A 14,942-nucleotide genomic window follows, 5' to 3' on the forward strand; every position below is an offset into this window, starting at 1 on the left:
GGTTTTACTGTTATTTATTCGTATTTTATACGTATCTCATATGTGGCGGAATAAGGACCACGCATGAATTTCATCACCTGAAAGAATATACAATATTGAACTTTATTTCAATAGTACTCAGTAAAAAAATCCCGTCACGTTCGAATTACACCGCCGACGATTAGGCTGAAAAGGATTCTTTTCCCTTGAATCTCATAATAACATCCTACAAACTCCCAAGTCCCAGTAGTCTCCGAGACGCGGTAGAGGGCGGACGTGTCGCTCGCTCCTCTAACGATTTATGTGATAAAACCTGTTTTTCTGTGTGAAATATCTGTCGGCACATTTCAGTTTCGTGTGACGTGGTTAGCGTGAAAGCGTGCGTTTATTTCACGGTGAGTGATCATTTTGTTCAAGGTCACGCGTATACCTGTTGCTTAGTATCTCAAATTGAAAAGATGTAATAGGGAAGCGGTTCATTTTAAAATACGAAATGAACGAACGAATGAATGAACGATGTTTAATAAAATAATCGTTTATGTTTACATACGCTTGATTTTGTTCACGATATTGATCGGTTCATGAGCACGTAACTATTAGGCCCGTATTACTCATATAGACACGAGACGAAAAATTTGGCAAATGGTTTGAACGCGTGTTTGAACAGAAGTATGTTTTGATAATAACATAAATTATTATGACGTTATTATTGAATATAATCTAGGTACTGCGTAAATAAATTATTTATATAATAATTATTTGATATTAATGCTAATTAAAATAAAACGAACTATAAAGAAAAAAACACGCAAACAAAATTATTATCCTACAAAGTGTAGGACGACTAAAATTTTTAATATGATGAGTTTTTAATCTCAGTTTAGTTCAATAAATCTGCGATTTATTAATCATAGAAGGAATTTTCTGTAATAAAACATTTTAATTAGGAACCTTTTTGGACATAAACCACAGGATCAGAATTAGAATAAATTATTATTGTACAAGTAAAATATTAAATGTATTATATTATATATTATATTATTGAATGTATTAGAAGACGCAGAAAGTTTTAAAAGTAACTGGCTTCCGCCCGCGACTTTACCATGCTGAAGTTAGAAGGGGAGGTTAAGAGTTTGGTTGCTAAGTACCCTAAGTGTAACGTCAGGGTACTAGCTGTATTTATTCTAAATGTGTCGAGCTGTTTTTGCGTGACTTACGAACAAACATGTACACATATTTTAAAACAAAAAAACTTACAAACTTTTACATATATTTTTTTTATGATATAGGTAGGCGGACGAGCAAATAGGCCACCTGATGTTAAGTGGTCACCACCGCCCATAGGCAATGGCGCTGTAAGAAATATTAACCATTCCTCACACCGCCAATGCGCCACCAATCTTGGGAACTAAGATGTTATGTCCCTTGTGCCTGTGATTACACTGGCTCACTCATCCTTCTAACCGGAACACAACAATACATAATACTGTTATTTGGCGGTAGAATATCTGATGAGTGGGTGGTACCTACCCAAACTGGCTAGCACAAAGCCCTACCACCAAGTAAATAATAACAAGTAAGTAATATAAGTAGGATCAGTAGGATTGAAAATATGAATCTTAGGTGACATTATTGATTTATAATTATGTCATAAATCATATTTCGATTTATATAAAAACCAAACTTATTTAATATAAGATTACTTCATATAAATGAAATGAGATGGCCTGAGGTTACAATAGGTAAAACCCGCGCAAACACTATTCAATTTTGATGTCCTAAATTTGTATAATAATTCATTTCGTTCCGTCGGATGTAAGTCTGCCATATTTGTATTTATCAACGCGCGATGTTGATAATGATACGCATGGTGGATGAAGTTTTAGCCCAACACTGGACTATTTAAAGAGGTGTTACTTTTAAATGAAGTTTTGCATGGGACGTATGTTCTTTTTGACTGACATAAAAAATGGAGGCCATGTGATTCACACGTACTTTTCATTTTATATGAATCACGAAATTCTTACATAGGTATATGTAGACTGATTACTCGCGAAGGCTCTCTTCATTTCTTGTGCGGGTACGTGAATATGTGATATTTACTCGCATAAACTCTAGCAAAGGCTGTTTGATGAAGTCGGGATCGTTTCATTCCTCGTGTCATGCTAGGTACGTGTTCGGTAAGTTCTATTCAGGAACGAGAATAGATCTCAAGGGTCCGAAGGTAAACTAGACCACAATTTAATGACACGAACGAAACTGAGGACAGAGATACTTATAATAAATAAACTTAATAAAAGTCAAAGTTGTATACGACGTAGAATATGACTTGTGAACTTTTATTCGACTGAGATGAGATCAATTTCGGGAATAAAATTTTAGTCGAGATAACTTGAATAAAATACGTATATATTAATCGAAGTTTGCGGGTTCACTTCCGGTCTTAGTGTACGAGTAAGTGAACATCATTTGTATTTATAGTTAACTTCAAGATCAACGGTTAAGGAAAACATCTCGATGATACCAGTAGAGCTATCCTGTACGTACAAATAGGAAATTCACCGCAGAACATAATCGTGAAATGTCAGAAATTGATACGCGATATTGACTACGAATGTTATGATATTTAAAGTTTACATGTATCATAATAGCGTATCATTGTAAGGTGGTTATTTACATTTCACATTTGACGAATGGGATATGGGATGTGAGTTCACATATAACAGCACTGCTTTATACGTAAGGTACAATCTGTACATCTGCAACAAGTATATCAACCGCAATGGATGTGGTGGAATGAGTATTTATGAGCTGTTACTGTCTATCCAGCTTGTTTTAATAACATGATATAGAAAGATCAGCGTTTGCTAATGAAAATTCGCTATAATTTAGCCTGTTGGTTTTACGATTTTACAACAATAATCCAAGAATAATTCCTATAGAATTGGCCGAAGTGTATTCCTACCTGTATGTATGTGAAACTTCCTGTTCTTCTATTTTATGAAAGTTCAGTACGTCAATTTCCGATCAATTTTGTGTTACGAGTAACGATCCGCTAAAGAAGTCCTATTCTCAAATATCAAAATATTATTTATTCAAGTAGGGTAAAGCACTTTTGAATAGTCTTGTTACAATGTAAAAATTAAAATCAACGTGTTTTGAGACGCTTTGCTTGAAATTTTTTTTTATAGAAACAATTTTTAATGACGTCTTAAAGGTACTTGGTCCGTAATTATATTATTGAAAAAAACTGTCTTTCTAAATATGTAATATTATATTTTATACATATTATTTAAACTTTATTATATGAACTACTGTTCATTGTCTGGAATAGATCGCTATGTAGCGATACGGTCACCGAAATTGTACGCGTCTTTTATTAAGGCTGGATCTATGTTGTATTTATTTATTTTCTCTGCGTGGTGTACAATAAAATATAAACATACTATTGAATTATCTATATTATATTTTTAAATAGCTTCCTCTTTATTGATTTTTACATCTGTAGTTTATAAATACATCACTAGATGTCCTCCGTAATTTTAGATTCACACTGTTATCTGTGGTTGAACGAGTATTAAATAAAAAAACATGGCGGCAACTTTTAATTACGTTTTATTTCACTATAATCAACACATACTATAATTAAACAATTTGGCGTCCTCGAATACTGTCTCAAGCATCAAAATATCAATTTATTTCAACATAATATCAAGATTAGCATGTTTGACTAAATAAAATTTATAGCAGCACAATATTTTTTTCAAAACTAATCAGGTTCAAGTTTTTTTTTTTTAAGGCCATGACTTCATTTGAGCTGATCGTCTAAAATTATTCAGAGACTTGTCACAGAAAGAGGTGTAAGTATTCGAGTTGCCTTAAATCATCATCGGCCGCTACGACAAATTATAACCATATTTATTTTTTGTGATTGACGTTTAAAATTGTTACAAATCGCGAATCTGGCTGTTCGTTTAGTTTACCTATTTAAGATGTTCACAAACGTGTCGGCTCCATTGTTTTCTTACATTCGTTTGCTTTAGTAACCTGTCTATTTTAAGCCGGTACGACGCGAGAAGCTGCCATTAGTTCGCTACTTACGGATCATTAGGTTACAAGCCTACTAATTACGGATAGTAGGCAGAATTAACGAAGATAACAGATACTAATGGTTCACGTTTCTTGTATATAGTAAACGGGATTAAGTTACAGGTCATTGACATTCTAATTTTTAAATGTTTCCTTAAATACCAGAAAAGCAACCGGAATAGTAAGAATTTGTTCAACACTTTACGAGATTGGTGGACAAACATTCCACGGGAACGTAAGCCAATTCATTAGGTTAGTCGAATACTGAACATCATCTATACCTACATATTATAAAATTGGAGTGTCTGTTTGTAATATTGAAATAACCGCTTTTTACTAAATGCATACGTATAGCAAAATAACATTTTTGACAATTTGTGTCTGTCTGTTTGTTCCGGCTAATCTCTGGACCGGACTTTCACTGGCAGATAGCTATTTCAATAAGGAATAACTTAGGTTACTTTTATTTTTAAACTAGCTGTACCCGCGACTTCGTGCGCGTATTGTTGTTTAAACGCGGACGAGTGATCAATATTTACAAATAACTGTTATTTCGCTAGACAGTAATGTAATATTGAATTGTGGTAGATATTCAATGGTAAACTAACTGATCGTCCCGATTGAAGAAAAATAAGAGAATTAATCGTAAAAGGCAGACTTATCACTTAAAGATATATCAGATTTAATAGAAGAAAAATGACGTAAGTAAGAGGAACAATCTATTATACAAAATCTAATTAACAGTATACGATAAGAAATACAAAATGTGACTGAAATATATTTGATTACGGAGAGTCGAGATAATTCAGTCATTTTTATTGCTAGAGTGATCAGATTTTTCATAATACATAATTGATATAGTGCTTGAAGATAAAGGAAAAAATTGTGAGGAAATTTGTATCCTACATGTATTTCCAGTAACCCGAATTGGAATAGCATTGTGGATTAGGCCCCAACGTTAAGGCCCCCTTAGAAGGATAACAGGACTTCAGTGTGTAATTTTTAGACTCTTACTTTATGGAATAAAAATTTAATTGCGACAACAATTTTCTTTTTATTTTTGTTCCATTTACGATTTTTGAAATATTTGCAATTTGCGTTTTAAAGAAAATCTAATCTGGTTTCCATCCGGTCTAGTATAAAATGAGTGTGTAATTTTTATTTTATTTTATATAATTATAGAAAATAATATTTCTTTATATACATTACGATTTCAGGAATAGCGATCATAAGTTACACTCGATATAATTTAATACACAGGATTACACAGGAATCCACTAAATTCAACGTAGGATAATTAATGTAGTAATTTTCTGTGTTTTTTTCTTATGAAATTATGTAAATGTGATTATGACCCATTTCATCGACGGAAATAGACGAGGAAGAAAGTTTCACTGTAAGAAATTATCACGCTCTTTTTTAGATGATAATTATTTATTAATTATTTTATTTCTATTCATATAACTATGTATAGCCTATTCAAATAAAAGAAAGTGTACAGAAAAAAAAATAAGATTGTCAGATTATTCCATGTGATTTGCTAATGGTGATACAAACAGATCTTGCTTAGTATTTATTTACTTACTATAAGTAAAGTGGACTAGTAAGTAAAATTTCCAATAAAAACTTAACTGACATTAAAAACGCCATTTTTTCACGAAACCGTAACACAGATTACGTCTTTAGTCAAGATCTCGACCGATGATAACGCGTGAATTCAATGGCAAAGTTGTTTATTTGCCTTTATCATACAGTAATTGGAATAAATTAGTATTTATAAATAACTGATCTGTATATCAATTATTATTGATATACAGAATTGTTACAATGATTATCAATTATGTATTGAAATAGTAATGTTTTGTAGAAGCATTTGAATAGTTACGTAAGAGAAATAGAAAATATGATTGTTTGTGTTCTCTATTTAATATTGCATATACAGCCTAAAATGTTATTATTAAATATACAGGATGTGTTTTTTTTAACAAATTCAATTAGCTCGATTGCCCGCTAGAAAAATAAGTATTGCAAATTCTAAAACTGAAATAGCTCTAGTTTTCCGAGACTTATTTAAACATTTTCTGTTATCCCTTGTAGTTCGGATTTGTATTAAGCTTAGCTAATATAACGATTATAAGCTATGAGAAGATTATTCTAGATGTATCAAAATGTTTACTTCAGTATTTAAGGAATTTGTTTTGACTTTTCGCTTCTTTATTACAATAACCTTTTATTTTCAGGTTCTGGGAAAGAAATTAATCTCACACTAACGAAATGGAAAATGAGCCTATGTTGATTTTCAAATATTAAAATAATATACATTGAAGCTACAGGCACAAGGGACATAACGTCTTAGTTCCCAAGGCTGGCGCATTGGCGATGTAAGGAATGATTAATATTTCTTACAGCGCCATTGTCTATGGGCGGTGGTGACCACTTACAATTAATATTGCTAAAAAATATTCAGAAGGTCATTACATATCTGTAATATTTATTATTGAACAAGATACTTTTTGACACTCAATAAGCAAGTGTAAAAGTTCTGTATTGATGTAACATTAACTGCCTGTAAATGTCTCACTGCTGGGCTAAGGCCTCCTCTCCCTTTGAGGAGAAGGTTTGGAGCATATTCCACCACACTTCTCCTTAAAGTAGTTTATACGATCTACACGCCGACTTTTTATTCCAGAAATTTGTATTTCATCGTATTCTCAATAACATCGTTTAATCAATTCGTCACGTTTCAATCAATAACCACAAATAAACTATTTTCACGACATTGCATTAAACAGTCTATTATTCTATTTCGATACAATCGTATTTCTGAACGAACGGATTGTACGTCAATGATAAGCAAAGGAAAATAGCCTTTAAGGTGCAAGACATACGGTCATAAAAAGCTTAGTTATTCTGTGGATACTCAAAAGTTAAGCTAAAAGTACCAGTGCTCTTGCACATACCAGTTTTTTATAGGACTGTATTTTATTTATCATTTGATTCGGGTTTGTTTTGGATTTGGTGGGATTTTTTTACATTTAAAATAAGAATACGTTCTAGAAAAAAAAGTTTATAAAACGAATTAGGTTCTGTGTATTATTTTGGGCAAATTCACGTGTAATTTACACTTGCCGCGTCAATAGTTTAAATCGTAAGGGTGACACAGCGAAGCACAGCTTTTGGTGTAATAGACTACTCTTAACCTTTCTGCGAAGTGCGTTGCATTTTCTGTTACAAGTATTATGTTTTTTATAGTTCAGTAATTTTTTCATTTCGGCATTACAAAATAAACGTCTTCTCAATTACGCGTGTAGTCATTTGTTATTTTCATTTTATTTAGAATTGGTATATATTGTTTTATATAAAATAGATGAGTAGCAAATAAAATTGGCCAAAATAATAAAAAGGAAAATCGTAGTAGGAAATATTAAGCATTCCTTACAATAAAATTGCTCCGCCAACTTTGGAAATAAGATTTTATGTCCCTTGTATCTGTAATATAATAATACTAAGTAGTATTGCTTGGCGGTAGAATATGTAATCAGTGGGGGGTGTCTACTCAGACTGGCTAGAAAAAACCCTATCAAAAATTAGTTGGCAACTTGACGCTAAGCGGTCACTGTCGCTCATAGATACTGGCATTGTGAGATGTATAAACCATTTCTTATATCGGTAATGCGTCAAGCACGGAAATAAAGAGTAATTGTCACTTCTGCGCGTAATCACAGAATTAATCAAAATAAAAAAATAATAATCAATTAAAGGAATTATTTTTAAGTTGATAAAATAGTAGTACATGTTTATCACATAAAGCCTCACCGGAAACTACCTCCAACGAAATTGTGGGACATTTAAATTACATAATATTATATCTGCTGCTAATGCAAAGTATGTGCTAAAATTAAATTCTGTTAAACATTTCTAATTTTAGGATCGAGGACCACATAAAACCACGCATCGCTCGCAGTTATAAGCGCATTGCTATCGTTACAGGTTTTACCTATTTTCTCTTTCAGTGTGTTTATGTCCCCGAGCAGATATGGCTGCAAGTCATACTAACATTGTAAACGCGGAAGAAATTACATCGATAACTTTTTAGGTACATAACTTGACTCTGAACTAATTGTTAATTTTTTTTATAATCACGGTAAGTGGACGAGCAAATAGGCCATATGATGGTAAGTGGTCACCACCGCCCATAGACAATGGTGCTGTAAGAAATATTAACCCTTCCTTACATCACCAATGCGCCACCATCCTTGGGAACTAAGATGTTATGTCCCTTGTGTCTGTAGTTACACTGGCTTACTCACCCTTTAAACCGGAATACAACAATACTGAGTACTGCTATTTGGTGGTAGAATATCTGGTGAGTACCTACTCACCAGATATTCTACTGGGTGGATACCACCTGGTATCCACCCAGACGGCCTTGCATAAAGCCCTACCACGAAGTGAACATACATTGAGTATGTTCATTTGCTTCTGTACCACTTCTAAACAACTTATCATAATTCGATTGTTATTCGTCTGATCCTAACATTACTTACAAAATAATACATTTATAGTATTACAATAAATTAAAACGAAACAGTTGTAAGCGATGATTTTGACAAGGTAGCACGTGACCACGTCTCCTCAAAATTTACACATACATACATACATTACAATTTAATACGTAGTAAACGTATTAAATTGGAAGGTATTTATAAAAAAATTCTAATAGGCTATTTGACAATGCGAAAAATAAAGTGTCAATTATTGTAATCAGTACACATTATGTGTTTAAAAATGGTTATTCATTAATTCAAAAATCCATAAATAAAAATGCATTTTTTTAAACGTTTGTCACGTGACACAATGATCCTGATTGATCGGGTTTATGATGACGTCACTTGCTTGTTAAACTCGTTTGCCTACTGTATGTGGATTATATGTGCCACAGATTACAATACATGCAAGTGACGTCACCGACCCCATTGCAGCGCCATATTGTCAAAGAAGCGTTATCGCGCGCTTTTTAAATATGGAATTTTTAATTTGATATTTTTCAGCAAATATGTATTAGAATTAATAAAAACAACTTTTACTGGGTTTCTTAACTTCTACTAAATAATATAAAATGGATTTTAAAAACCAGTCAAATAGCCTATTATAAAATGATAATTATTTATAACAGTTTCTAGATGAGAATACCGGACAAGAATAATTTCTTGCTTCGTACTTTTTAGACAGCCAATTTTACTTTTTTTTGCTTTATCTATTTCATTTTGAATACAAAAACAGATAATAATATATAAACAATCATCTACATTTCGTAAATAATGTCAAATGATTGAAATATTCGCTTAAATATTTGCCTAACTGCATGCTGGCAATATTATATTAGAAGTACGTAATTGGAATATCGAAATTGATTAGGTGGTTAAAATGCTACCATTTAATAATATCGAGCTAAGCAAGACGTAGGCAACAGTCACATGCATACTTATAATTTGGTAATCAAGCTTCAACGAGCAAGAAGCCACAAAACATCGCGGATCATTTATTAGAACCTGTAAGCGAATTAACGGATAAATCGAATATGATTTCATATTTTAATTAACATTCACTTAAAGATTCATCTTAACTTCGCCAAACTATCATTGAAACTAACCAAAAAGTATTTTATTAATGGTTCATTCTGTTTTTTTGAAATATAAAAGCCATCAAACAGCCTGCGCCTTGCGTCCCGTGCCCCTCAAATGTTTTTCTTTTTTTTTTTTTTCAAGTTGATACTGTCATTGCGTGGCTACAAGGGAGACAGCTGAAAATCAGCAGAGGGATAAAAATCTCTCATAGCCTGAGCTGTCTCCTTTTGACTGCACACAAGTGTCATATTAATTATATTTAATTATTTTTTCTTTATTATTATATTGTTTTTATATCCATTTTTGTATATATATTTTTTTTTTCTTTATATGTGTGTATGTCAATAAATGTTTTTTCTTTCTTCTTCTTTCTTTCTAATTAACATTTACTTAAAGATTCATCTTTCATTCATTCATACTTTGCCAAACTATCATTCAAACAAACCGAAAAGTATTTTATAAATAGTAATTCATCCTCTTTTTCTGAAATATAAAGACTATCAAACAGCCTTATAATTTTTGGGCATCGGTTTTTTTTAAATATAATTATCATACCATTTTGTCTATCAACAATAATAATGACTAATTATTAAGAAGACTAGATAACGTGCAGGGTAGATTGATAATTGTGAGTACCGAACGATGACAGTATTAGTTATTCCTGTGTTTTTTGAATTTATATTTTTAGACCTATTGCAAAATAACATTACTACTGTTTGATTGTGATTAACGTAATAATTAAAATTATTGTTTTTTCTGTAAGTGGATGTTTCGTTTCTTTGTGAAAATAAATTCTTTTTTAGAGAAGACAGAACATAATAGGATATCGAGAACTAGAGGTTCAAACAATAATTCTTTAATTTTAATTACGTTAGTAAATATATTTTAATTTTATCAGAATCGAGATAATCCAAGCTTAAATCGTCTTTAAAGTCAGTCACGAAACCAATACCGCCTACAGAAACCATGAAACTAAATTTACATCAGAAGAAGCGTTCATTTTCCTGTCAACAGATACTTTGAAACTTATCTATCTATATCTATCGAAAATATTCTGTGATACTTGATCGTATAGTCTTTGTATATAGTATAACCCTGAAAAATTCTTTAAGTTAACTTTTTCAAGACTCGGTACTTCAATTCAAGTGTACGTTCTTGCTCCACCTATAGCACGTTCAGGAAAGGTCAGCTAAAATGTCGCTTTTATCTAAATTTATATCGAAGAGAACATTTCAAATAGGATCTTGGATGTTTTGACGTTATTGTTTGACCGTTAATAGGATTGGAGTTTCAATATTGTAATCAAAGGGCAGTACAAGCGTGATCGGTCCGGATCAGTTAATAACATAAAGGTTACAATCAAATAAATTAAAAATAAGGTTTTATATAGTTCAGAAAAAGAGCATCAAGCGTTGTAAAAGTTACAGTCATTCCTAAAAAAATATTTTTACTTCACTTATCCATATTATTTAAAATTTAAAGGTAAAGTAAAACAACGGCCAGAATATCATTGGAATAAAACACATGTGGGTTGCCTCAAAATGTTTTCTTTCACTGCCGAACACGACATGAATTATAAACAGAAATTAAGAACATGAACATTCAATGATGCTTGCCTGGTTTTGAACTTGCAATCATCGGTAAAGATGCACACGTTCTAACCACTAGGCTATTTCAGATCTTATTATCTGAACTTGTGCCTATTCTATTTTAGTTAAACATACATTACAAAATCGGTTTAATTCGTTACAAATAATTAAACTCAAGACATTTTATAATGACTGGTTAAACAAAAGTTTCATCCAAAATTATTCGAGAATGACTGTTTCTTAATAATTCAAATAAGATATCCGAATCTGGCTTTACTTTAATTAATTCCTTAATTATAAGTAAGTAAGCAATTAATTAATATAACTAAGGAAATAAATCCGGATTCGAATTATCGCACGGAACATTGTAAAATACTTTGCATTAAATATTTGAATCGATATTATTTTAATGTTACAAAAATCTCTTAAAAATGTTTCAACCTTTTAAATAAAATCAAAATCGGGCCAAAAGATATTACAGATCCGTAGTTTAAATAGCTATTTTTGTAAGGTGATGAATAATTAAACTTTGACTTTATTTAATTCTTATTTAATCTAATAGACTTATTCATTGAAAAAATCATTTCGTTTATTAACTCCCCATTTATCATTTAATTACATTAAGACCGAACTAATAAATCAATATGTATAAAATATTCATTTTTATTATTATCAGGCCCTATGCGTTCCAAAGCGTATCGGTTATAAATGTTCATTTGAAAAAGAGTTCTTGAAATAATACAAATGCTATAATTCCACGCTTTTTATAATGCAACGAGAACAAAAAGCGCAAATCGAGACTCGATCCTGCTAACATTTTCATTTATCTCCAAATCAGACGGCCGCTATCTCTATTGGTGAAAATCAATACGTGCATCGGCGACCCACGCACATTACGAGCTATGAAACAGATTGATAGCCCAGAGTGTATGTATTATAACTAGTTCTTATCTGTGACGTTTCTTTGTTTCATATTCATTACAGATTTGTGTACTTATGTATGAAAAATGTCTTTTTTAAATTTATGTTTTTTCCTTTTGCAAACACACAAAGGTTCTTTCTTGTACTTCCTGAGCTTGACTTGTTGAATTTATTTGATATTTACTGGACAATAAAGTATTAAATAAATAATTTAAACTTGGTTTATACAGACTCCATTTGGATTTATGTGTGATTAAAACTATTCTAGATTACAATTATATAATATTTGTTAATATCGTCTAGAAATGCTAGTAATTAGAGTAACAATTATTATACCTACATATTTTTAATTGCTTCGTGCGGTTTTCCGCATTAAGGCTTTACCGCTACCGCTCCACCTCTATACGCCTTAGCGTGATTTTATAGATGTTCAAACAGGATCTTTACGTTCTAAAATTAAAAAAAACAAACTCTTCAGCTGTACATATAAGTACAGATTAACTTACCGTGGCTTAACTGTAAGTTGAGTTAAGTTGAAATATATTCTGTGAATTTTAAGTGATACTCAAATAGACATAAAGACAGGTTAAATAACTTTCTAAAAATGACATCTTAGTTAAATCTTCGTGTACACCGTAGCAAAGTTTTATTTAACGAAGAATAAAGCTGTATACATATGAAAACCGCATCGCCGGTCCATCGCTGCCGCGGCTTTATAAGCGTTTATACCGCAAATTCCTACATGGTATAGATCTATTCAATCACGTTAAACTATTTTTTAATAAAATAAACGTAACAAATATAATATTGTCTGTATATTATTTTATGTTTATTCTTAGATGTCTCATCCACATTAAGAAATCTTGTGAGTACGAGCATCATTCGATCACACTAATACGCATAATTTAACTAGTAAGAGCTCGTGAGTGAATAGTAAGATGAACCGTTACAACTCAGTGGCTAAACATTCTGTAATCCCACTGCTGGGCTAAAGTCTCCTCTAATCCGTCTCCTTTAATCAACAAGGTTCAAGAAGACGGTTTGAAATTTAATCACCCACGCTGCTCCAAAATGTGTTGGTGGACCTGTGCCAGTATCTTATCAGCCTCGTGCAGGTTTCACGATGTTTGAAGGATCGCCATCGAACACGAGATAAATTATGAACAGAAGTTAAGCATATATAAATTCAGTAGTGCTTGCCCGGGTTCGGAGTTCAAAATCATAGGTTAACATTCAAGTATCCTAACCTCATCACGTTTGAAGTGGCTCAAGAACATGTATATCTTAAACGAAGCTCCAAGGAGTTTTAAAGTACTTAATTAGTTACTATAACCTATCGGATGAAACTCTGCCACATTTTCGTCCACCGACATGTATTGGAAGAGCGTGGTTGTATACGCGTCTAACTTTACCCTCAAGAGCCGAGGAGGCTTTGAGAAAAAGCGGAACTTTTCAGATGTTACTTTAAAATACTCTTATATTTTTCCGTATGTTTTGGCTGAGTTGCTTCCGTCTTAGTCCATTTTTCTCATGACTGTTAACGCATACGCTCTCACCAGTAGTTGATTTTTGTATTCGATCTAATAATTATACGTTTAAAATTTTGAACACATTTGACGTTAACTAAAAAACGAATGAAAAGTTTTTACAATTATTTTTAATTTTTATTATTAGGACACAATATCTTAGTTCCCAAGGTTGGTAGCGCATAATGGCGATGGAAGGAATGCTATTGTTTAATAGATATTTCTTTCCACGCGAAACGTAGGTATATGGGCCACACACCATCAGATTTGCCAGTTTGCTATGTCATAAATAATATATATTTCGTTTTGAAATGTAACATTAGTAGACCATTAGACATTAGACAAATATATTATCCGTCGCATATATAATATTACTGGGAGTACTAGTTACATTTTACGTGTACATATATAGCTAATAAATTTTATTGATAGATTTCAACGCCACTTTTTAATAAAAAAAAAATGGCGTTTTGAGGTTAGTATCAAACTAGTATTTTTCCGTGGTTTAAATTCTACTATCATCTCTATTGAAAATTTTAGACAATCATTTGTACGTTTCGAAAATTCTTTGAATTTTTTTTGTTTCTCCATTTTAATTGCAATATTGTCAAATGATATCGTTAAAGCTCCTCATTACCTACCGAACCAAAATAAATGTAATTCGGCTGTCAAAACGAGAAGAAAAAGGAGTCTTTAACAATTTATATTTATGTACCGAATCGCCTTTGTGTTTCTTTATATTTGCAAATGATATCTCATATTTTGTGATAAAATAGATGTGAATAAACGAAGTTAATGTCTTAGAAAAATATGAAAAAGAAAGATAAAATAATCTTGGTAACGCTAATGACGTCTCAAAAGTGATCATTATTTAGATCGAGTTTTCGATACCTATTTTCCTAGGAAAAAAGAAAAACAATCCTCTATTACATATATATCTATACTTATAATACAACACTATTACACTTAACTACTTATTTCCACTTTAATATTATTTCCAAAATTCCGATAACAATTTCGTGGACGCTCAAAACGACATTTTTTCCCTAGATTAATCACGCTCTCGACCAATGATATCGCGTCAATTTGCTCACAAATGTTCTTTATTCTTCTCCTATGGTTGGAACAGAGTACATCTAAGCTTTCTGGTAGAGTTTTGTGCAAGCTCGTCTGGGTAGGTACCACATATTCTTCCACCAAACGTGAATATG

The 14,942-nt window shown here is 31.8% G+C and overlaps 1 protein-coding gene across 1 annotated transcript in view; it reads left to right on the forward strand.

The window, feature by feature from the left end:
- The first annotated feature begins 234 nt into the window (after positions 1 to 234).
- Positions 235 to 14,942, forward strand: part of LOC113403521 (uncharacterized) — a 102,445-nt gene continuing 87,737 nt past the window's right edge. Inside the window, exon 1 of the mRNA XM_026644105.2 lies at positions 235 to 374. The gene's annotated coding sequence lies outside the window, so the exon portion shown is untranslated. The remainder of the gene's footprint in view (positions 375 to 14,942) is intronic.

This window comes from Vanessa tameamea, chromosome 25 (genome assembly GCF_037043105.1).
Source record: "Vanessa tameamea isolate UH-Manoa-2023 chromosome 25, ilVanTame1 primary haplotype, whole genome shotgun sequence".
Lineage (NCBI taxonomy): Eukaryota > Metazoa > Arthropoda > Insecta > Lepidoptera > Nymphalidae > Vanessa > Vanessa tameamea.